Source organism: Elephantulus edwardii, unplaced genomic scaffold (genome assembly GCF_000299155.1).
Source record: "Elephantulus edwardii isolate Elephantulus edwardi_28Jun2011 unplaced genomic scaffold, EleEdw1.0 scaffold00018, whole genome shotgun sequence".
Taxonomy (NCBI): Eukaryota; Metazoa; Chordata; class Mammalia; order Macroscelidea; family Macroscelididae; genus Elephantulus; species Elephantulus edwardii.
Window position 1 is genome coordinate 17770333 of NW_006399768.1, and position 25714 is coordinate 17796046.

Below are 25714 nucleotides of genomic sequence, written 5' to 3' on the forward strand. Positions count from 1 at the left end.
CATCCTCTCCTCTTCACAATTAACAGACTGAGGATGAAATGAAAGAGGAGGGTCTGATCTTTCTTTCTCAGGGATAGAACAAGTAGAAGAGGAGGCAGAAGAGGCAGGCTGATTCCATGATCATTTTAGGGGTGCACGTCATTTCTCTCTGAATTTTTGCTTCTTTATTTCTCTGACAAGTGTTTCAATACCACCTCGTTCTTTCATCTCCCATTCGCTGGTTTCAGTGCCCAGAGCAGAGAGTGTGTATGCTGTAAAAAAGGCCCAAATCCATTTTGAATCATGGAACCTTCTGCCATATTGCATAAGGTCAATTTGTTTACTTCTTCCTTATCATCTGGCACTCATTCAGAAGCTTTCATAAATCCTGACAAGCACTTCTTTAAATTATAAATTGTTTTTGTTGCATTTGTTTCTAGAATAGGTAACTTTTGTCTTTATTAAAAGTCTGTTCAGTAAGATATTTTTCTCCTAAATGATTTTTTCTTAATTGAGATTTTAATGAAAGTTTATAGAAAATTTGGACTTCTATTCATTGATTATTGCACATTTTCCTCCCTATTACCCCCAGCCCACTTTGATATGCACCTCTTATTCTTGACTATTGTCATGCAAGTAATATCTAATCATATATCCCTTTTAAACATCTCTTTTTTCCTTATCTCTTTCAATGCAGTGTACATTATTTATCCCCTCTTTTCTTAGTTCCCTCCCAACCCCCATGTCAGTGTCATTATGCAGTATTTGTCCTTTTGTGACTGAGATATTTCACTCAGCATAATGTCCTCCAGAGATGCCCATTTTGTATAACATTTTATGAGTTCCTCATTTTTCAGTGCTGCATAGTAAGTATTCTATTGTGTGACTATACCACAGCTTCTCTGTCCATTTTGTTGATGGGCACTTGGGTTGTTTCCAACTCTTTGAATGTGAACAAAGCCACAATATATATAGGTGAGCATATAGCTACTTGGATGGTCGTTCTGATTTCTTTAGGGTATATTCCCAGTAGTGGAATTATTGGGTCAAATGGTATTTCTACTTCCAACTTTTTGATAAATTGCTGTACTGCCTTTCATAGTGGTTGCAACGTATTACACTCCCACCAACAGTGAATAAGGGTTCCAATTTCTACATAACCTCACCAGCATTTGTTGTTTGCTGCTTTGTTGAACTTTGCTTTTGTTACATGGAAACTCAAATCCCAGTCTGTCACAGGCTATGGCTATTATCAGAATCAGCTTGATGGTAATGAAGGTTGGTGTGTCAGAGACAGTGAGATTGACTCAGGATAGAGCAGGTTTCAGGGCTATTGTGCATATAGAGGCACTATCTGTTGAAGTGGACATCACATCCCATAACAACAATATTACAGTTTTGCAATAAACTCATTTTAATGTACTATTTTTAAATTATTCTTATTGTTGCTGATATGTACTGTCGAGTCACTTGTGACTCATAGCGAACCCATGTATAATAGCCCTGAGCCAACCTTATTGTCTCTAATACATCTACTCCCATTACCTCATTCACTGAGACAATCCATTTCATCAAGGATCTTCTTCTCTTGTATTTCCTTTCACCCTTCTGCGCATGATGTCCCTCTCCAAGTTTCCCCCTTGCAAGATGTCCAAATAATGTCAGATGGCGCTTCAGAATCCTTGCCTCCAAGAAGTAGCCTAGTTTCACCCTCTCCAAGAAGTACCTGTTTGTTCTAACAGTCCATAGTATATTCACTACTCTTCTCCAGCTCCACAGCTTTAAGATACCAATTTTCCATTCATCATCCCTAGTCACTGTCCAGCTTTCTCATGCATAGAGAATAATTGCAAAGACAATGGCCTGGATCAGGCACACCTTAGTCTCCAGACTGACATCAGTGCTTTTCAGTACTCTAGAGAGGTCGCTGAGAGTAGATTTTCCCAGTGCAATTTATTCTGACTGCTGATACCAAGAGTGTTAATTGTGGAGCCAACCAAACTAAAGCTGTTAACCATCTCTATCTCTTCTCCATTTATCATGATGCGGTCAATCCGCCCAGTGGTGAGAATTTTTGTTTTCATGATATTGAGCTTCAATCTGTATTGAAGGCTGCAGTTCTAGACCTTCTGTAACAAGCACTTCAGGTCCTCCTCAGTTTGGGCCAGCAGGATTGAGTCATCTGCATAATGCAGGTTGTTGATGAGTCTTCCTCCAATCCTGATGCCGCATTCCTCCTCATAGAGCCCAGTCTTCCAGATGATCTGTTTTGCATATAGGTTGAAAAGGTATGGGGATAGAGCACATCCCTTGTGTATATGCTTCCTGATTTTAAATTATACAATGTTTCCTTGCTCTTTTCTGATGACTGCCTCCTGGTCCAAAGCACAATCAGTCTTCTGGGATTCCCATTCTTCTAAGAGTTTGTTGTGATCTACACAGTGAAATGCCTTTGCTCAGGTCAAAGAAACACAGGTAGACATTACTCTGGTATTCTCTATTCTCAGCCAAGATCCATCTAACATTAGCTATAATATCCCTAGTACCATGGCCTCTTCTAAATCCAGCCTACACATCTGGTACTCTGTTGATGTGCTATTTCAGTTGTGTTATATAATTTTTATTCTGTTCAAGATCATTGTGCAGTTTTGTTTACAAGTAAGAATGATGTCATAATGTCTTTTTAAAGAAAATCTTAGTATTTTCTAAAACTACTTATTGGTGTCAATTTGAATCAACTCATAGTTGACATTCCACCAGGTTTTCTGAGGCTATAGATGTCAAAGGAAAAGATTGCTTGGCTCTCTCCCATAGCGTCACTGGTAGATTTGAATTAACAGAGAAGCACCACCCTTGGTTTTACCTCCCAATCCATATGGATGAGGCCACCAGAGGTTCCTATAATATTTTTATGAACTTCATAAAAGTGTCTTGAAGGTTTTGTGCAAGGTCAAAGTGAACTTATTGTTCAATACATTGTGAAGCCTTTATATAAAACTCTCAACTTTTGACCTTAACTCAATTTTAAGAAGAGTTTCAATTTCTTCAGGCATAGAGATTTAGTTTTTAACACTATTTTGAGCCTTTATGGAACCATCACATTTTCAGACATCATTGGTTTCTATTTTCCATTTCTTCAAACCAATTAACATGATTCTGTTTAAAATATTGTCCTGCTGTCTTTTAAAATAACATTTGTATATATTTAAATATACCCACATCAATACCTGAAATTTTTCCGTTTTGAAGCTTTCATCAAACTAATTTTTGGCTTTTGGTTTATTGAATCATTATTTATTCATTATTTTCTTTTTCATTATTTAAGGCTTATATAACAATCATTCCTTCTTTCTACTTCACTGGGATTTATTTTGTTATTCTAATTTTCCTTTTCAGTTTCTTTATTTTCAAGGGGTTGTTTTATTAAAAAAAATTCAAATATAAACTCTGAACACCCTAATCTCCATCCACATACTACTTTAAATAAAATCCCAAAATGTATATTTGTTTTAATATGTTGCAAATAATTTTTAATGTCTGTATGATTCCACTGTAGACCAATGAGTTATTTAGAAACATCTTGTTAAATCATGAGTTGTTTACTTATATATTTCCATATTACTGATTTTTTTATTGTGCAATGTATTCTATATGAAATATAATCTCTGAAATTATAGACTTTTATTTTATAGCATAGAAAAATATTTCTCATATTTTTTTTCTCATATATTTTCTGAATAAGTATTTTCTTAGAAATTTCCTACCCATCTCCTGGACTAATATATTCATAAAATGCAGCAAAATAATATTATTAAGAAAATAAAATTAAACAGTAGACATAAAACTTAAACTTACATTTTTATCATCAGCTTTGTCAAACAAGTCTAGTAGACATACTTTTTTTAAGTTGGAGTAGATATAATCAGAAAAAAAACCCAATGGAAAAGGAAATAATTATTAAAAATGAACATACTTTTCACTAAAATTATAAATATAGTTTGTCAATATAAATAGTTACAACTGTACAGATAGCTTTTTGTAACTTGCTAGAAAATTAAAATTATGATGGAAAATTGTAACTTATCATTTTAAATACTTACAGACAAACTTTTAACAAAGACCACATCTATCAAGATTTAAAGTTAATAATAACTCAGGATAGGGCAAATTTCTCATCTGTTGTTCACAAGATCACTATGAGTCGTAGTAGTCTCAAAGATGTCAAATAACAACAATGCAGCAAAATGAGTTTGCTTCTTCTAAATTTATCCAACTTTGGCTGAATTTATAATAGTAATATTCTTTGGAGATAACATATATCTAGAGTAGATTTGTTACATTTTAATAATATTTGTAATTGTTACTTTAAAATTTCTGGGTCAAACATGACTCCAAAATTATGGACTTAAACAATGTATATTTGATAGTCTCACAATTTTTTTAATTGAGTCTGAAATTTGGTGGCCCCTCAGCCAGATAGTTCTGGTTCAAGATCTCTCATGTGATTGTTGTTAAAGTGCTGAATGGGATGGGATCTTCTTAAGGCAGGAAGGGCCAGAAGATTGCTTTAAAAAAGAATTAACAGAGCTGGCAGCTGGCAAGAGAGGTCAGTTCTTTTCATGTGGATTTTTCCACGTGGTCAGTATCAACTTATGGTAGCCAACTTCTCCAACAGCAAGTGATCTAAAAGAGAGGATAAGGAGAAACATTAATGCCTTTTATGACTAGTTATAGAAGTCACATTCCATTGTTCTAGCCATATGTTATTGTTAAGTGTTGTCAAGTACAACTCATAGTGACAATAATGAACAAAAGACCTGAAACTTGTTCTGTAACTATTATCATTTCTCTGTTTTCATAGAGTTTTCATGCGGCATGTGGGTTAGGAAGTGGATTCCACGCCTGCTTCCAAACCTGAATCAGTCTGTGAGCTCCACCAAACACTGTCCATGATGGATAACCATTATGGTTACCTATGCTTTGTTCAGCATCACAGCAACCCATTTAGCTTTAAAATAAATGTGATGATGATAGCTACCATTTATCACATGCTTATTAGGCATCAAGCCAAGTGTAGCATTTTGTATAAACAATCTCACTTAATTCTTACTACTCTAAGCAGAGGAATGATTACTCTCATTTTATAATTAGGGAAAGTATGCTTAGAGGAGTTAACTTTCAAGGTCTCATGGCTCACAGGTAGCAAATGTGATATGCAAGTCTTTTCTGACTCAACAGTCTAAACTTTAAAGCACTAGATTTTATTTCCTACTCTGTGAGATGTAGGCTTTAACGTCAGAATGCAGAAAGCCCACTGAACATGGACTTTAAATATTTAAAGGAATTTGCTTCCGGATGTATCTTTGTGAGTCTCCAGACCCACAATAGGGCTGGGCAGTGATATTTTGCATAATGACTAACACCCAAGAGGCATCTGAAGTCCTGGGTTCATCTGTACAAGCAGGGACAAGCAGTAATGTTGCCCTGAGACCATTTGTATATATGTTTTTTTCACACCAAATCTTTCCTGTTTCCTTTACCTACCCCTCCCTCCACCCACCAAATTGTGTGACCCAATTGGAGAGCTTTGGGTGACCTAGTAGTTGAGAGTTGCACAGCCAACCCGAAGGAAGATGTTGAGTTGCAGTTGTTCCACAGAAAAAAAGATAGGCAATCTCCTCCTGTGTGATTTAAACACTAAAAACCCTCTGAAAGGTCAGCCCCCCAAACTCATTGGATTTTACAGCACATAACAACAGTTCAACTTATTCATTGTCATCAAATCAGATTAAATCAGACCTGACTCTCAGTGGTTCTCTTGTACTATCAGCTGGAAGGATATTGTTAACCTTTCTCCCACAAAGCCATTGTTGGATTCAAACTACAAGAGAGGTGAAACCTTTGGGTTAGCAGTGCAATTGTCTATCAAGGGGTTTGTGTGGGGAGAAGGGTGCAACAATGAATGAATGGAATTCCAAAATCTCTGTAGATGTTCATTGAAATGAAAAATAAACAAACTAAGTTAATAAAAAAAAAAAGTTGAAAAAAACACCAAATCGTTCCCCAGATTTCTTGGAAAGAAAACAAATGATACTCTGTTTTTAATCTTCCGTCTTTAGTCTTGAATCAGTAGCCAATTCTAATATTTTGTCCTGTAATTGGTAAATAAATGTTAATTAGTGCTTGATGAAAAATGTACTCTGTGCTCACAAATTTTATATACATATATCCTTTTAATAGAAAATCATTTTGAAAGATAAGATTTGAAAATATTCTATCAAATTCCTTAGAAATATGTTGATAACATTTTTAGTAAAAAATGCTGTACTCCAAGTATCACCTACTTTATTAATAATTATGGAATTCAACTACACAGCATAACATTTCAACTATGATATCATAAACTAAAACTCAAACGCATTGCCTGAATGTCAGAATAAACTCATAGCTGACCGTGCAAGGGCTTTTCAGAAGTCTGTAATTACCATGAAAGGAGACTGTTCATCTCTCTCTAGACAAGCATCTGGGGAATTCTAATTGCCAGAGAGGTGTGGCATTTGGATTAGCATTGTATTTCATGATAGTACACTGTAATGATTAAGAATATACATTCTAAAATTGAACTACTTGGATTTGAATACTAGCTTCATAACCTGCCTTGTCCAAGTACTTTAACACGTATTTAGATTTCTTCTCCAATAAAATGGGGATAATAAGCATATCTGCCTCACAAATAGGAAGGTTGATTAATAGCAAATGTTTTTGTTAGGTACTGATGAGAGAGGATACTTTTTTCTTCTTCTTTAACTTTAATTCATTCATTGTTGCAGATTTTCTTCCTTTCCTCTCCCTTCCACTTTCCCCAGTCCGCTTTGCAATGTACCTCTTGTTCTAAACTGTTGTCAAGCATATAATGCTTATTCATATATTCCTTTCAAATGGTTCTTCCCCTTATCTGTATTATCTAACCACATTTTTTTCCCTATTCTTCCCCCAGACCTGCATTCAGTCCTATTTTATAACAGCATTGTTACATAGTATTTGTCCTTTTGTGATGACAGAGGATTTTTTTACCCATCATGATGACCTTTTATGTTCAACATAAAAAGAACACTGCCTTGGTTCTGAGTTAGACTCAGTATTGTGGCTATGTGTGAGACTATTACGGTAGACTTTGTGTCGATCTGCCTCTTTGAGAATTATCTTCCTTTTTCTGACATGTTTATCAGGCATGATGTCCTTCTCCAGGGGACTAGCTCCTCCTTATGACATGCCAAAAGCACGTGTGAGACCAAATCTCATCTTTACCTCTAAGGTACATTCTGGTTGCTCTTCCTCTAAAACAATTGTTTTGTTCTTTTGGCAGTTCATTATATGTTCAATACTGTTCACAAACACCACACTAGAAAGACACCAATTCTTCATTAGTCTTCCTGATTTATTGTCCAATTTTCACATGCATATGAGGCAATTGGAAGCAGGAGTGGCATCCATTTCCTAAATAACATGCCTCTGGAAACTTTATGAACTTTGGTAAGTGATGATAGTTATAGAAAGGCTTCAAATCTTTTTATTTTTTCATAGAGTCATAATTTGTCATGCTCAACTAGACAGTAATCAACAACAAAAACGGTGAGGCAGTAGATGGTACCATAGTTTGGGGCAGGTGGTCCTAAGCCCTCAAAGTTGCATCCTTACTCCTAAGCTTTTAAAGAGGTCTTTTACAGTAGGAACGTTCAATATAATACATTATTTTGTTCTTCATTTCTGCTTGCTTAGGTGTTAATTGTGTATCCAAGTAATATGAATTCCTTATCAACTTCATTTTTCCTCCTTTTAATATGATATGGTTTATTGGACCCATTATGAGGATTTTTGTGTTGTTCTTCTGAGGTTTAATCCACACAAGAAGTATAATTTTTAATCATCATCAATAAGTACTTCAAGTTTTCATTTTTCAACAAGTAATCTTGCATCACCTCCATATTATAGATTGTTAATGAGTCTTCCTCCAATGAGGGTGCAATGTTCTTCTTCCTAGCCTCATACTCTCAGGTTAATTGTTCATTATATACAGTCAGTAGTTACAATGAATGGATAGAACTCTGATCCATATCATTTTAAAGCATTCATTATCCCTTTGTTTTGTTCAAATAGCATCCATTCTGACTGGTTCATCTACTGGAGTTATATCAAACCGCATTCTGCTACTATTCAGAAAGATTTGATTGGCCAATTATTTTAAAAGGTAAAAGTTAATCCTGATTCCTAATCTATTTTAGTCTAGCAGCTCTGCTGAAACCTGTCTGCTGTACATGACTCAGTTTTGATTTACATAAGTTATAGCAATATGAAGTCATACAGTACAATAAACTGGCAAAGAAAAAGTGAATAAGCTTTTAGTAACCTCTTAATAAGGGCCAGCTCATGCTATCTTTGTTACTTCCTAAAGCTCTAAGCCTAAAATGGCAATTAAATATTTATTATGTAAATAAATTTGTGTCTAGAACTAATAACATTTAATTATTTGATGTTGCATATAGTAATACTATAGTATCGAGAAATAAGGCATAGATTTAAATTTCAGCTCCAACACTTTTAGCTCTATGGGATGTTGTATCATTCCATAATGAGGCCAAACCACAAAGTCTATGCAAGTCCGAAGAAACTTAGTTGATACTGAGTTCATCAAGTTTATTATGACTTGTTGTTGTTGTTGTTGTTATTATGTGCCATCGAGTCACTTGAGGCTCATAGCGACCCTATGTACAAGAGCTCTAAATGCTGTTCTATCCTGTGCCAACCTAGCCATCTCAAATGCTCTTATTACCACTGCTCCAGTCACAGAATTGATCCATCTCATCGAAGGTCTTCCTCTCCTGTGCCATCCCTCCACTCTGCCAAACATGATGTCCCTCTCCGAGGAACAGTCCCTCCTTGCAACATGCCCAAAGTATGTCAGACGAAGCTTCAGAATCCTTGACTCCAAGGAGCATTCCGGCTTCACCTTCTCCAGGACAAACCTGGACTTGCTAAAGCTTTAAATATCGTTGTTGTGTACCATCAAGTAGGAAATGACCCGTAGCTAACCCTCTGGCATGTTTTCTGAGGCAGTTAATTGCATGGGAAGAGATTGCCCATTCTTGTACTTAAATAAGAATATACATGCAAAACAAACAAAACATATTTCATTGCTTCTAGTAAGACTCATAGTGACTCTCTAGGGTAGAATACAACTGCTATAGGGTATCCAAGGAAGTCAGTCTTGGAGGAAACAGATTATTTTACCTTTTCCTATTAATCTACTGGCAAATTCAAACCATTTTTGGTTTTATTTAGTCTCTAAATGCCTTAACTACAGCATCATTAGAGATCTTCTACATAATACTTGTAAAGTTAAAGAAATCTATGGAATAATAACGCTAATTTTTTTTTATTTTCACATTTATTATTATTATTATTTACTATATTAGCATCTTTCTTGTTTTGTTGCTGTTGTTTGTATAGGGTTGAGTTGAATTAGAACCAATGCATAGCCAGCCCTCAAGTAGATTTTCAGAGGAAGTAAATCACATGAGAAGAGATTGCCTATCTTTTTCCAGTGGAATAGCTGATAGATTCAAACCTCACATCTGAACCCTAGGCCACTTGAGCATTTTCATGGGTTAGTTCATAAATAATTGGCCCAGATAGCTTAGGTCCTTGTCAGTACCAATGAAGATAAAAAATTCAGAAGTAGTGATAACAAATGTGATAACTTTTAGAAAGTTCTAGATTACTCTGTCCTTAGCTATTGTGATAGCCCTGAACTGACATTAAAAATAAAAGGAAAAACTACAGAGAACTAAAATATTAGTATAATTGTGTTATGAATATCTATGAGACCTATTGTAAAAAGAGCAAGGGCTATGGAGGGATGACTATATCTGTTCTTTACCAATTTCACGAAAGGAATTGTCCCTGTCAATAGCATCAATATCACAAACCCAATTCCTATGGGGTCAGACATGTCTCCCACACTCTTGAACCTCTATCTACTCCACTCAACACCAATCTTACTTCTTTGCTGGGTCCAAAATCCAACACAATGTAGCTCACAGACCACATACACAGATCCATATTGGGGAAGTGAAAAGGTTATGATCCAGATTAATAACAGAAAACAGTCAAGACAGCTCCCAAAATGAACATAGAGCCAGCTCCAGATCAGTGTTCTCAAGTTTTCAGTCATGCCAATATTGGCTCTTCTATTTCCCCAGTTGTCCAACAAAGTTCTCACTTCAACTAATATTGGATCTTCCACCAACCATCAAGTCTCCAGTTTGGCCATAAGTTTTACTGCCATTTGTGTTGTTGCTGTGGGTGTAGCTGAAACTATAAGGGCTTCCTACATTCTCTTGATGTCTCTTCAATGGCACCAAAAGATGTTTGTCTCTCACTCTGGCTTGCTCAGTTCAATGGTGAAACTAGCCAATCCCTTGTGGATAGGCTAATATACTCTATTTGCATATTCCCATCAATCTGCATAGCATCTTCTCTCCTTTATACAATAATTACATTAGTATAAAACAGTTACTCTTGGCTAGGAAAGACAATTGTGAATGATAAACCATAGACACCCAGACCTAAAACCGAAATTAACTTTAGATTTCAAAACTCTTTATGTAGCTTTCTGGAATCCTAATAAAATGGCGAATGCATAGTTTAATACAATATTTGGAAACAATTGAGATGTAGAAGCAATAAGCCACCTAATACCACACCAATTAAGAACTATCTTTAGTGTGGGATTTGTTCAACATTTAGAACAATTTGAAAAGAAATATATTTAGTTATGACTTTGTTAGATGTTTTTCTGTTACATTAAATAGTCTTATGTGCCAAAATACTGGGTTGATGTTGGACCATTTTAGCAGGTATTATATGCTTAGTAATTGATGGAATTTAAAAAAGAAGTTTTAAGTTGCGCTAATGACTGTGGTGAAAACATAAAGATCCTGGAATTCAGAGAATGTCAATGGAAATGTTTAAACAAATGGATGCCATGCTAAAGTGTTCATTTCTGTGTGCCAAAGAATTTGCAAGACAGGCACCTGGCTAATTGACCTGAAAAGATCTATCCTTTGGACTCTTCCAAAGACAGAGGATCCAACAGAATATGGAACTCACCTAACAATATCATTAATATCCTATGCAAGTAAAATTTTGATGAAGATCATTTAGAGATTACTGTAGTGGTACATCAACAGGGAAATGCCAAAAATTCAAGCTGAATCAAGAAGTAATGTAGAAGTGAAATTGTAGCTGATATCATAAAGATGTTAACTAAGAACATAGAAAATCACACACAGAGAGAAAATGCTATTACACTGCCAACCTTAAGGCATTCAGTTTGAACCCATCATTTGCTCCACAGAAGAAAGTTGAGTGGTCTCCACTTGTGTGATTTAAAACATAGGAAAACTTATTGGAGGATCAGCTATGAGTTGAGTCTGACTTGATGGAACAAAACAACATAATATGAATATGCAAAGCCTTTCAACTGTTGATCATAAAAATATAATGAATTACATTGCAAAACATGAATTACATTACAGAACACTTAATTATGCTCATTTGAAGCCAGTACATTGATCAAGAAACAGTTATTGAAACAGAAAAAAAGGTAATATTATATATTTAAAATCAAGAAAGATGTGTATCAGTTGTATTTTTCACCATTTTTGTTTAATTTTATGCTGAATAAAAATTTCCAGAAGCTGAACTAATATAAAGAAAGTCACATCAGGATTAGAGAAAGACTCAATAATGTACTGTATACAAATAATAAAGCCTTCCTTGCTCAAAGTGAAGCATAATTTTAGCTCTTACTGATTAAGATTAGAGATTACAACCTTTAGTACGAATTATACAAAGAAAATATATGTTCGCATCTGGAACAGTAAGCAATGTGATAAGCAGAAAAAGAACAAACAAGCCTGGAGTTGAAAAGATTACATTTTACTTGGATCCAAAATCAATGGTTAATGAAGCAGAAATGAAGAAATAAAACTACTTCATGCATTGAGAAAATCTACTACAAAAGACTTCTTTAAAGTACTGTGTAAAAAGGACTAAGAATGTGTGTCTGACTTAAACTATTGCCTCTTCAGTCCCCTCACCAGATTCCCTGAAAAATTACTGTTAGCATGTTCTTGAATTTGCAAAAGCTTTTGACCAGATAGATCATAACAAACTATCACTAACACTGAGGAGAATAGGAATTCCAGAACACTTAAGTATGCTTATGTGAAACCTATAGTTATACCAACAATCTATTGACCAGATAGCAAGGAAACACTACTTGGTGTAAAATCAAGTAGAGTATACATCAGGGCTATATCCTTTCTCCCATTCAGTCTGTATGAACAAATCATCCAAAAAGCTGGACTTTATCAAGAAAAATGTATCAAGACCAAAGGAAGATTCATCACCAACTTACATTATGCAGATGGTACAAGTGTTTGCTGCAGAAGATAAAAAACTCCACCCTTCAATATAGATTACATCTCAACATCAAGAAAATAAAAATCCTCATCAATAGCTAACATCATAATAGATGAAATCATGGAAATTGGCAATTATTTTGTCAAATACATTTCACTCAGCATTAACAGTCAAGAAATCAAGAGACATGTTGTTGTTGTTCTTGTTATGTGCCATTGGGTCACTTGCAACTCATAGCGACCCTATGTACAACAGCCCTAAACTCCACTCTGTCCTGTAGCAATCACACCATCTCTGATACACCCATCCCAATAGCCCTAGTCACTGAATCAATCCACCTCATAGAGGGCCTTCCCCTCCTGCGCTGTCCCTCCACCCTAACAAGCATGATATCCCTCTCAAAGGACCTGTCTCTCCTTACAACATGTCCAAAATATGTTAGAACCTCAGAATTCTTGCCTCCAAGGACCCGCCCAGTTTGACCCTTTCCAGGATGAATCTGTTTGTTTTCCTAGCAGTCCATAGTACCCTCAATATTCTTCTCCAGCACCACAGCTCGCAAACATCAATTCTCCTTCTATCCTCCCTAGTTATTGTCCAACTCTCTAATGCATAACAAGTGATAGCAAAGACCATGGACTGTATCAAATGCACCTTAGTCTCCAGGGAGACACCATTGCTCTTCAGTACTTTGTAGAGGTCCCTAACAGCAGACTTTCCCATGGCAATACGTCTTCTAATTTTCTGGCTGCTGGTGCTGAGAGTGTTGACTATGGAGCCAAGCAAACTGAAGCTGTGAACAATCTCAATGTCTTCACCATCCATCCTGATGCTGCCAATTGGCCCAGTGGTGAGAATCTTCGTCTTCTTGATATTGAGCCTCAATCTATATTGGAGACTGCAATCCTTGACCCTCTGCAGCAAGTGCTTCAGAGCACTTGTGCAGCAAGTGCCTCACTTTCTGCAAGCAGAGTTGTGTCATCTGCATATCACAGATTGTTGATAGATCTTCCACCAATCTTGAGCCCACATTCCTCCTCATAGGGGAGGATGATTATCCTCCTGGATAATCTGTTCTGCTTACAGGTTGAAAAGGTATGGAGACAAGACACATCCCTGGCACACACCCTTTCCAATTTTGAACCATGCAGTGTTTCCTTGCTCGGTTCTGACAACTGCCTCTTGGTCCAAGTATAGGTTTCGCATTAGCATGATCAAGTGTTCTGGGATTCCCATTCTTCTGAGCATCAGCCACAGTTTGTTATGATCCACACAGTCAAATGCATAGTCAATGAAGCACAGATATACATTCCTCTGGTGTTCCCTGCTTTCAGCCAAGATCAATCTAACATTAACTACAATATCCCTAGTACCATGACCCCTTCTAAACCCAGCCTGGACTTCTGGCAGTTCTCTGCTGATGTGTTGTTCCAGTTGTTTTTGGATAATCTTCAGTAGAAATCTTGTTTGCATGTGAAATTAATGATATTGTTCTATAGTTTGCACACTCTGTTGGGTCACCCTTCTTCAGTATGGGAACAAATATAGATCTCTCCCAGTCAGTTGGCCAAGTGGTTGTTCTCCAGATTTCTTGGCACAACTTGGTGAGCATGTCCACAGCAGCATCTGTTAGCTGAAATACTTCAATTGGTATACCATCTATTCCTGGGGCCTTATTTTTCACTATTTCCTTCAAAGCAGCTTGAACTTCTTCCTTCATCACCATAGGCTCTTGCTCATATGTTGTTTCATGAAATTCTTCTGTGTCTGCCAATTCCTTTCGATACAGTGTCTCAGTATATTCTTTCCATCTTCTTTTAATACTTCCTGGATCATTTAATATTCTGCCTAAATTATCCTTGATAATAGCAACTCGAGGTTTGATTTTGTTCTTCAGTTCTTTGAGCTTAAGAAATGCTGAGTGAGTTTGGCCCTTTTGATTTTCTGACTCCAACTCCTTGCACATTTCATTGTAATATTTTATTTTGTCATCCCATGCTACCTTTTGAAATCTTCTATTCAACTCTTTGGTATCTTGAATTCTTCTTTGTGCTTTGGCTTCTCTGTGCTCCAGTGCAATTTTTAGAGTCTCTTCTGACATCCATTTTTGTCTTCTCTTCCTCTTCTGTCTTTTCAATTACAGTTTGCACTCTTCCTGGATGTTACCCTTGATATTCTCCCACAACTCGTCTGGTCTTCACTCATTAGTGTTCAAGGGTTCAAACCTGTTCCTGAGATGGTTCTGAAATTCAAGTGGGATAGACTCAAAAGTCATATTTTGGTTCCCGTGGACTTGGTTTAATTTTCCTCAGCTTCATCTTGAACTTGTATATGAACAGTTGATGGTCTGTTCCACAATCAGTTCCTGGCCTAGTTTTCACAGCTCATATTGAGCTTATCCTGCAGTTCTTTCCACAGATTTAATCAATCTGATTCCTATGCATACCATCAGGTGAAATCCAGGTATATAACCTGCATTTATGTCTCTTAAAAAATGTATTTGCAATGAATAAGTCATTGATTGTGCAAAACTCGATCATCCTTTCTCCAGGTCCATTTCTGTCACCGAGTCCATGTTTTCCAACTACTGAATTTTCTTCTCTGTTCCCAACTTTTGCATTCCATTCCCCCATTATTATCAATGCATCTTGATTGCATGTTCGAATGATCTCCGATTGTAAAAATTGGTAAAAATCTTCTATTTCCTCTTCCTTGGCTCTGGTTATTAGTGCACATATCTGAATGATAGTGGTATTCACTGGCCTTCCTTGTATGCATATGGATATTATCCTGTCACTCACTGTACTTCAAGATGGATCTAGCAATGACTTTCTTAACTATGAAAGCAACTTCATTTTTCCTCACCTTTTCATCTCCAGAGTAATATATCATATGATCATCCAACTCAAAATGCCCCATGCCAGTCCATCTCATCTCATCAATACCTAGTATGTCAATATTTATGCATTCCATTTCTTCCTCAACAATATCTAATTTTCCATTCATGGTTCTCATATTCCATGTCCCAATCACTAGTGTCTGCTTACAACTGTTCCTCTTCCTTTGTATTTCCATATTGAAAGCTCAACCTCAGTTGCTCTTTCTTTTATCTACATGTGTTCTGTTGTACACAGGGTTTTTGGAGGCCTGCTATTTCAGAAGTGGATGGCCAATCCTTCTTCCTAGTCTGTCTTAATCTGAATGTTCAGATTTAGAGAAGTATCAGACAGACCCGCTGTCAGAGTTCTATCCAAATTAATGAAGAAAAATGTTATCAGCTTAAAGATTAAGATGTGCCTGATTCAAGCCATGGCCTTTCCTGTCACCTGCTATGCTTCTGAGAGCTAACAGTGAATAAGGATAATAGAAGAAGAGATGCCTTTGAGCTGTAGTATTGGGAAAATATTGAGTGTCCGATCAATTGACAGAAGAACAGAGAGGTGCATCTTAGAGAAAGTGCAGTAAGTGGACTTCTTAGAGGGAGAGATGGTGAAACTTCATCTCACAAACTTTGGGCATGTTAGGAAACACTATTCCTTGGAAAAGACAATATCCTTGAAAATGTAGAGGATCAGCGAAAGACAGGAAGACCCTCAACAAGATGGATTGACATAGTGTCTGAAACATTAGACTCAAGTATATCAGAGAGAATAAGAATGCCAGAGGATAGGTCAGGATTCAGGTCTGTTGTTCATATGATAGCTATGAGTTGCACTTGACAATACCTAATAACAACAAAACACGAATGCAAAATCTAGTTCATAAATACGACCGAAAAAGTAATGCCTTAACATCATATTGTTGATAACAACCCTGAGTATGTTTTGTGGTTGCTGTGTACCATTGAGCTATAACTGATTAATAAATTACCCTCCAGTGGGTTTAGGGGCAGCAAATTACACAGAAAGTGATTGGTTATCTTCCTCCAGAGAAGCAGCTGGTAGATTTCTACTTTATGCTTTGGGGTTGGTAAGACAACTCCTTACCACTGAGATAGACATCAGAGCTTTCTAATATGTTTAGGATGAACCTGTTCTTTTTCTTAGCAGTTCATGGTATATTCAATACTCTTCACCAACACCACAGCTCAAAGGCATCAATGTTCTTTCTAATGTCCCTAGTAATTGTCCAGCTTTCTTACACATAGCAAGTGATTACAAAGACCACGGCTTATATCAGTCACACCTTAGTCTTCAGAGTGACATCATTGCTCTTCAGTACTTTGGAGAGGTCTCTAACAGCAGATTTTGCCATCCCAGTATGTCTTTGAATTTCCTGATTGCTGATGCAAGTGTCTTGGATTTCTTTAAAATCATAGTACTTAGTATTTAATTGATTTTTAGATGCTGTATTCAAATTTTCTTAGAAATTGTTTAGAAAGAGAAAAGCTTTAGTTATGTTTGTTTTTCATTATGGATTTAATTAAGCAATCAATGGTTACCCTTTCCTATTTTTCCCCATTACAAAAGAGTAGATGCTATTACGTGAGTGTGGTCAAGTCTGACTTCTACCCACTTCATAAAGGGGAACTGTCCCAATAATAATATCCATAGCAGCAAAGAGATAGCTCCTTTACCAGCCACAACATCTTACATGCTCTTGCACTTCTACCAATTTCTTGGGTCAAATATTCATTGTTGACTCATAGACTTTACTTACAGTTGTGGTACCAAGCGTGGGATCTAGGGAAGTAAGATGGAGGATGGGGAAAGCAAAGAATGTCACCCAATGCAAATCCTGGTTTAGTCCAGCAGTCCCAACGTACAATTTTTCAATTTTTACAGGCTCCAATTTCAATCCAACAGTCAGCTTTTCCTTCCATCATCCTGCAAGAAGAGCAAAACCTTTAACTGTGGCTTTTATCTCAGGGCTCCTCTGGCTATACCTTGCACGGTTTCTCTACAACAATGCCGTAGTCTCTCAACCACCATCACCAGGGTGTTGCAACCAGGGTCTTGATCTCACTGAGGTTTTCTCCATTCTCCCTCAAGTCTGGCTGCTTAATGTGGGCGGCATTCTCATTCTTATCCTAGTCCACAGCTGTTGATGATTTGCAAGACCCTATGTCTGCAGTTAAGGTGGTGGAGACCAAAGGAAGCTAACATAATGACTAGAGAAACTATTTTTTTAAGCTAACACTGCATCCACCCTATTATACTAGGTACCTTGCCAAATGTGGTTCCAGTTTAATTAAAAATTTACTAGCTGTTTAAGCCCATATAAGGAAAATGTATTGTTTGAATAGATAGAGGAAAGACTTATTTCAAAACTGTACTATCCAGACATAAAATTTGTGTTTCTAGATAGTACACTGAACAAATCATTCAAGGAGATGAACTTTAGAATGTTGCATCAGAATTGAAGTTAGAATTATCAACAACCTGTGTTATGTAGATGACACAACCTTGCTTTATGAAAGTGAGGAGGACTTGAAACACTTGTAATACTTGCGGCAGAAGATCAAGAACTATAGCTTTCAAAGTGGATTACATCTCCAAATCAAGAAAACAAAATCTCACCACCAGGCTGACTGGCAGCATTGTTGTTCCTGTTATATGTTGCCCAGTCACTTACAACTTGTAACAACCGTATTTACCACAGTTCTGAATTCTGCCCTATCTTGAGCCAATCACATTATCTCTGACACATGTACCTCCTAATCACAGAGTCAATCCATCTCATCCAGGGTCTTCCTCTTCTGTGCTGTTCCTCCACCCTACCAAGCATTATGCCCTTTTCCTAGTACTAATCCCTACTGACAACATGCCCAAAGTATGTGAGATGGAACTTCAAAATCCTTGCCTCTGAGGAACAACTTGGTGTTACCCTCCCTCTTCAGGACAGACTCGTTTGTTCTCTTGACAGTCCATGGTATGTTCAGTACTCTAGGACGACTCAAAAACATCAATTCTTCTTCTACCACTGTTAGTCATTGACCAGATCTCTGATGCATAGCAAGCAATTGCAAAGACCATTGATTGGCTAATGTGCATCTAAGTCTCTAGACATATATTGTTACTCTTCAGTACTCTGGAGAGGCTCCTGACAGCAGATTTTCCCAGTGAAAATAGTCTTTTGATTTCCTAACTGCTGATGCCCAGACTGTTAATTGTAGTACTAAGCAAACGGAAATTATTAACAATTTCAATATCTTCATCACCTATCATGATGCTGCCAATTGGCTCACAAGTGAAAAACTTTGTTTTCTTGATGTTGAGCTTTAATTCATATTGAAGACTGCAGTCTTTAATCTTCTGAAGTGAACACCAGTTTCTCCTACTTTTCAACAACAAAGGCTATTTCATCTGCCTAATGCAGGTAGATTGTTGATGAGTCTTCTTCTAATCCTAATGCCACATTCCTCCTCATAAATTCTAGAATCCTGAATGATCTAGACAGTATGCATCCCTGATGTACACCTTTACTGATTTTGAAGTATGCAATGTTTCCTTGCTCTTTTCTGATAACTGTTTTCTGGTCAAAGTATAGGTTTTACACACAATAAAGTGTTCTGAGATTTTCATTCTTCTCAATGTTAACCACAATTCATTGTGATACACATACATGGTCAAATGCCTTTGCATAGTCAATTAAAGACATTTCTCTGGTATTCTCTGCTTTCGGCTAAGATCCATCTAACACTAGTTATAATGTCCCTAGTACCACGAACTCTTTAAACCCAGCACATCTGACAGTTCTTTGTTGATGTACTGTTCCAGTAGCTTTTGGATAATCTTCAGCAGGATCCCGCTTGCATATGGTCTTAGTGACACTGTCCAATAATTTCCACACTATGTCGAGTCATCTTTTTTTGGAATGGGGGTACATATGGATCTCTAGTAGCTTCAAGTCAGTTGGCCAGGTAGTTGTCCTCCAGATTCCTTGGTACAGTCTGGTGAGAGTGTCCAGGGTAGCATCTGTTTGTTGAAATATGTCAATTGGTATCCTTTTAATGCCTATGGCCTTGGGGGGTTTTTTTTTGGTGTGTGTTTTTTTTCTCAGAACAGATTGAATTTCCTCTTTCATCACCACTACCTTTTCCCAAAGGGCTGAAGTTGTTAACGAATTCATCTTACTTAGATACACAAACAACATACTTGGTACCAGAACTCAATGCTGCGCTGGGAAAATCTGCCACCAAGGCCATCTCCAAAGTGCTAAGCAGTAATGATATCGTTTTAAAGAGCAAGACACACCTGATCCAAACTATGAGTTTTCAGTTACTTGCTATGCATCTGAAAGTTGGGCAGTAAATAGAGGTGATAGAAGAATTAATGTCTTTGAGTTGTGGTACAGAAGAGTATTGAATATCCCATAAATTGACAAAAGAACAAATGCATATATCTAGGATAAAGTGCAAAGAAGGTAGTAATTAAAGGCAAGAATGATGAAACTTTGTCTCACATTAGTTTGGATATGTTGTTACGAAGGGCCAGTTCATGGAAAGAGACATCATGCAATGAAAGATGGAAGATGAATGGAAAAGAGGGAGATGCTTAACAGACTGGACTGATACAGTGATTTTAACAATGACCTTCCTTGTTCATAAGTCTCTATTAGAGTCAATTTAATGGCACCTAACAAAAGTAACAACCTGGAAATAACAGTATATATGCTAAGAATATGCCTAAATTTACTTAGCTCTTGTTGTTATGTGCCATTGAGTCGATTGCAATTCCTAGTGACCCTATGTACGACAGCCCTAAAACCTTCTCTATCCTGTGGCAATGTTATTGTCTCTGACACACCTACCTTCATTTCCCCAGTCACTATATCAATCCATTTCATTTATGCTTTGCCTCTTATCCTCTGTCCCTCCACCCTCCAAGTATGATGTCCTCCAAGACCCTTGCAACATGCCCAAAGTACGTCAGGTGAAGCCTCAGAATCCTGGCCTCCCAGGAGCAGGCTGGCTTCATTCTCTCTAGGATGAACCTGTTTGTGCTCCTGGCAGTTCATCATCTATTCCAAACTTTTTCACAGCACCACAGCTCAAAGGCAACAATTCTCCTTCTATCATCCCTAGTCATTGTACAGTTCTCTGATGCATAGTAAGAAATTACAGAGACTGTGGTCTGGATGAGAGGAGCACCTTAGCCTCCAGACTGACATCATTGTTCTTCAGTACTCTGGAGAGGTCCCTGAGAGACGACTTTCCCAATACAATTCACGTCTTGATTTCCTAGCTGCTGGTACCAAGAGTGTTGATGTGGAGCCAAGCAAACTCAAGCCATTGACAATCTCAATCTCTTCTGCATCCATCGTGGTGCTTCCAACTGGCCCAGTGGTGAGAATCTTTATATTTTCTTGATGCTGAACTTCAATCCATATTGAAGGCTGCAGTCCTTGATCTTGTGCAGTAAGTGCTTCAGGTCTTCTTCCGGTTCAGCTTTCAGGGTTGTATCATCTGCATGACACAGAGTACTATAATTAATTGTGCAAAGAACTGGAGTCAGAAAATTAAAAGGGCTGAACTTGCTCAGTGTTTCACAAGCTGAAGTAATTGAAAAACAAATTCAAGCCATGAGTTGCAATACTTAAGGATGCTCTAGGTAGAATATTAAATTATCCCAGAAGCATTAAAAGAAGATGGAAGGAGTATACAGAATCACTGTACCAGAATTGACGGACCAGAAGAATTTCCTGAAACAATGTATGATCAAGAACCTGTGGTGATGAAGGAAGAAGTTCAAGTTCCTCTGAAAGAATTGGCAAAAAATAAGGTCCCAGGATTTGACGGCATACCAATTGACTTATTTCAACAACAGATGCTGCCCTGGATGTGTTAAGTTGTGCCAAGAAATCTGTAGGACAGCCATCTAGCCAGCTGACTGGAAGAGCTCTATATTTCTTCCAATTTCAAAGAAAAGTGACCTGATAGAGTGTGGAAATTGTCGAACAATATAATTAATATAATCTGCAAGTAAGATTCTGCTGAAGATTATCTAGAAATGACTGGAGCAGCTCATTAGCAGAGAACTGTTAGTTGTGCAGACAGGATTTAGAAGAGGCCTTGGTACTAGGGATACTATAGCTACTGTTAGATGGACCTTTGCTGAAAGCAGAGAGTACCAGAGGAATGTCTGTGTTTCATTGACTATGCAAAGACATTTGACATTGTGGATCACAACTGTAGCTGACTCTGAGAAGAATGGGAATCCCAGAACATTTGATTGTGCTTATGTGAAACCTATACTTGGACAAGGAGCAGAACAGAGCAAGAAGACACTGCTTGGTTCAAAAATTGGTCAAAGTGTATACTAGAGATTTATTCTGTCTCCATATCTTTTCAATCTATATGCAGAACAAATCATTCGGTAGACTGGGCTGTATGAGGAGGAATGTAGCATCAGGACTGGAGGAAGTCCCATCAACTTAGCTCATAGTATGATAAAATTCCAGTTATTACACAGAGAATATAAGCCAGCTCTTAGGTAGTAAAATGTTTTAATTTTTTCTGACAGTAAGCATGCAATAATTCTACAGAAACTAGAAAAGTATTAACTTGAAAACTAAAATTCCTCATTATTATTATTATTTGTCATCCCATTATCTATAATTACTTAAAACTTTAAATCAGAATTACTACTATATATATCTTCTTAGTCTTTTTTATTTCATTTACATATAATTAAAATAGGCATGCATATAGTTTATATGAATGCTTATAAAAATAAATAAAACATCAGAATAAATTATCATACTAACTCTCTCCTAATTATAGAGACTATTCTTATACTTCATGGTGTGTAAAATTAACCATCCATCCTCTATGTACACCTAGGTAATGTACTGTCTTTATTGACATTTAAAACAAATAAGCATGCTCATCGTCACAGCTGACATTTTATTCTATAAACTATTCTTGTTTCTCCAGAGCCATTTCTCCCCTATTCCCACTAGAGACTGAGGGCAGAGTTGCTGTTCTATTGACAAGATTCTAGTTTCGGACCCTGCAATGATTCACTTGGGTGTGGAATTATTTCCTCTGAAAATCAACAAGGGAGTGCTAAGATGGTAAAGTAATAATTACTTCCTTCAGCGGCAATAGTTTAGGGAAAAGCTCAAAGACATATGGACTGAATATTTAGCAGACAGTGATAATGGTGAGGTCACAGATATGACTCTGTGGGATGCTAGCAAAGCAGTATTGCGGGGGAAATTGATTGAAATCTTTGCCCAAAAGAAAAGGGAAAGGCAACTACAAATACCAGAGTTAGGGACTAAAATTAGGAGCCTCCAAAAGGAGCATATTAAGAAGGGTAAGGCTAAAACTAATTGATTTAGAAAATGCCAAGGGGAAACTTAATAGGATTCTAAATGAGAGAATGAAGTATCTAATAAAGCTCAATAAGAGCAAGTTTTCCTCCCATGGCAATAAAGCAGATACTATCTTGGCCTGCTAACTTAGAGAGAGACACAATTGAGACTAATTAGGGAAATTAAGGGACAAAAAGGGTCCCACTATACCCCCACTGAAACAAGAACCAACATTGTTCTCTATTATCCCTCCACAGAAATATATGGCATTAAAACGGATATATTATTTTAAAGTTTCCAGACTCCGTTAATCACAATAGAGTATAATCTGCTTCATCCAAAACGTTTGTAGGTCTGAGATTCATGATGTTTTGATGCTTTCTTCATTAGCATAATTCAGAGTTTTCTACACCAAAGAAGAAACATGAGAAAATCAACAAAGAAATTAATAGATATAGAAATCTAAGCTAGTAACTAACAAAGTGACATCACATGAGTAAAAGCTCACTGTGCCCAAGTGGTTTCTGACTTATGATGACCCTCAATTAGGTTTCTTTATGAAAGGACATTGTCCATCTTTCTCGTGAAGAGTGACTTTCCTTTGGGTTGAGAGCACAATTTGCTACCCACTAGTCCACTAGAGCTCCCTAAATATATATTTACCATGGGGAAAATAAAATGTATGTAAAATCATTCTTTGTGTTGTTATGTTCTATTTACTTGACTTTGATTCATAGTGATCCTATGAACAATGAATCTAAAATGTTTCCTATTTTGTGTCGTCTTCATCCTCTCTGATATTCATAAGCCCATTTAGACCATCTTGTTGAGGGTTTTTATCTCTTACATGGCCACTCCACCTCTCTAACTATGCTGTGGTTTAGTGGGTCAATTGCTAAAAATTTGACTTCCCTAGACCATTATCTTTAACCTGATCTGTTTCAATTCTGCTTTCCCTGAAAACACGTTGGCATGCATATATCATCAACAGAAGAAGAATTGGAGTTCCAGAGCACTTAATTGTGCTCATGTGGAACCTATACCTGGACTTTGTGTGAACAGAGCACGGAAATACTGCATGGTTTAAAACTGAGAAGGGCATGTGTCAGGATTGTATTTTCTTTCCATAACTATTCAGTCTGTATGCAAAACAAATTATTTGAGAAGCTGTACTCTACAGAATGTGGCATCAGGATTGGAAGGAAACTCATCAATACCCAGCATTAGGCAAATGGTACAACCTTGCTTTCTGAAAATGAGGAAGAGTTGAAGCACTTGTTTTAGAAGATCAAGGAAAGCAGCCTTCGGTATGGACTGCATCTCAGTATCAAGAAATCAAGTCTATTGTGATCGGACATTTGGGCTGTTTTTATGATCCCGTGATGGTGAATAATGCTACTATGAACCTTGGTGTACAAGTCTCTGCTTGTGTCTTGGTTTTAATTTTCTCGGGGTATACTCCATGCTGGGTCATATGGAATTTCTATGTTGATCCTTTTGAGGAAACACCAAACTGCCTTCCAGTATACCATTTTGCAATCCCACGAACAATGTCTAAGAGTTCCTATCTTGCCACATCCTTGGAGAGGTTCTTGACAGTAGATTTTCCCAATGAAATATGTCTTTTATTTTCTTGAATGCTAGTACCAATGATTATGTTGTTAAAAGCTTGTAGTGCATATAAAGATAACAGTTAATAAATGAGCATTAAATTTGTCTAAATGAATAGTACTTTTATGCATAATGTAAAAAAGTTTCAAAGTGCTAGCAAACAGAATCATTAAATTGCATATTTTTCAGTGGTTGAGCAATGATACTGAAAAATAAGCACTTTTGTCCTGTACTGTTTCTTTGAAAAGTTTTTAATTAGTTCTCATTTGAAAAAGTAGTGTCTGCTGCTAACACAACGACAAAAATGTAAAAAAGTTAAAATTATTAAAATCACTATATTTATTTATTTTAGAATTTGTTAAGAAAATCTTTGCAAAAATACAAATATTTTTTATTTGTCCAATACCTGCATTTTAAATCAGAAAATGCTTTTTAAATACTTCTAATCCATACCTATCTTATAAATTTCTGTATTTTCCCTCATGCACTTAAATACAGTCCCTTAGAAAACAAAGCTAACTCAATAATTATAAGAAATTTTAAATTTTGTGACTAGTTAGGGTATTACATTAATCATATTATGAAAAATGACAATATTGCTTTGACCTAAAAAGTCACATAAATATCAGACAACTATTATATTACTTTCATCATATTAGTAGACTAAACCAGAAGATTAAAAAGATAATAATGACATATATTATTAAAATTTTGGTCAGGGGAATTTTGCTTTAATTTTTTTAATGTGAGGAACAGAAAGCCCAATTTTAATCAGTCTTTTATATAAGAGCACGTATATTAATACATTATCTGAAAAAGGCTTCTGTGTCCATTCTACAAAAAAGTACAACTATATATCAAAGAATCATCAACCGCTGGGACAGCTTTGTTTTAACTGATGCCGACAAAGGCTCACAAATTTTTGGGCAAAAAAAAAGCACGTGAAGAACAAAGAGCTTATAGAGGAACCTCCAAAATAAAGGAACAATCTCGATATTCATTTTCTTTCAATTACTCTTGGACCAATACCAAATATTACATAGGTTGTTCTTTGGTTACAGGTATGTAGCATATAAAGTTTTTAAAACAAAGTTAGTATTAATGGATTAATGTTCAATTTTTTCTTTTTCCTTCAGTAATGTGTCATTTCATTGTATTTTGCTTTGTCATTCCGAGCTGCCTTTTGGAATCTTCTGTTCAGCTCTTTAGTATCTTGAATTCTTCCTTGTGCTTGGACTTCTCTACGCTCCAGTACAATCTTCAGAGTCTCTTCTGACATCCATCTTGGTCTTTTCTTCCTCTTCTGTCTTTGCAATGACCGTTTGCACTCTTCCTGGATGATACCTTTGACATCCTCCCACAACTCATCTGGTCTTCG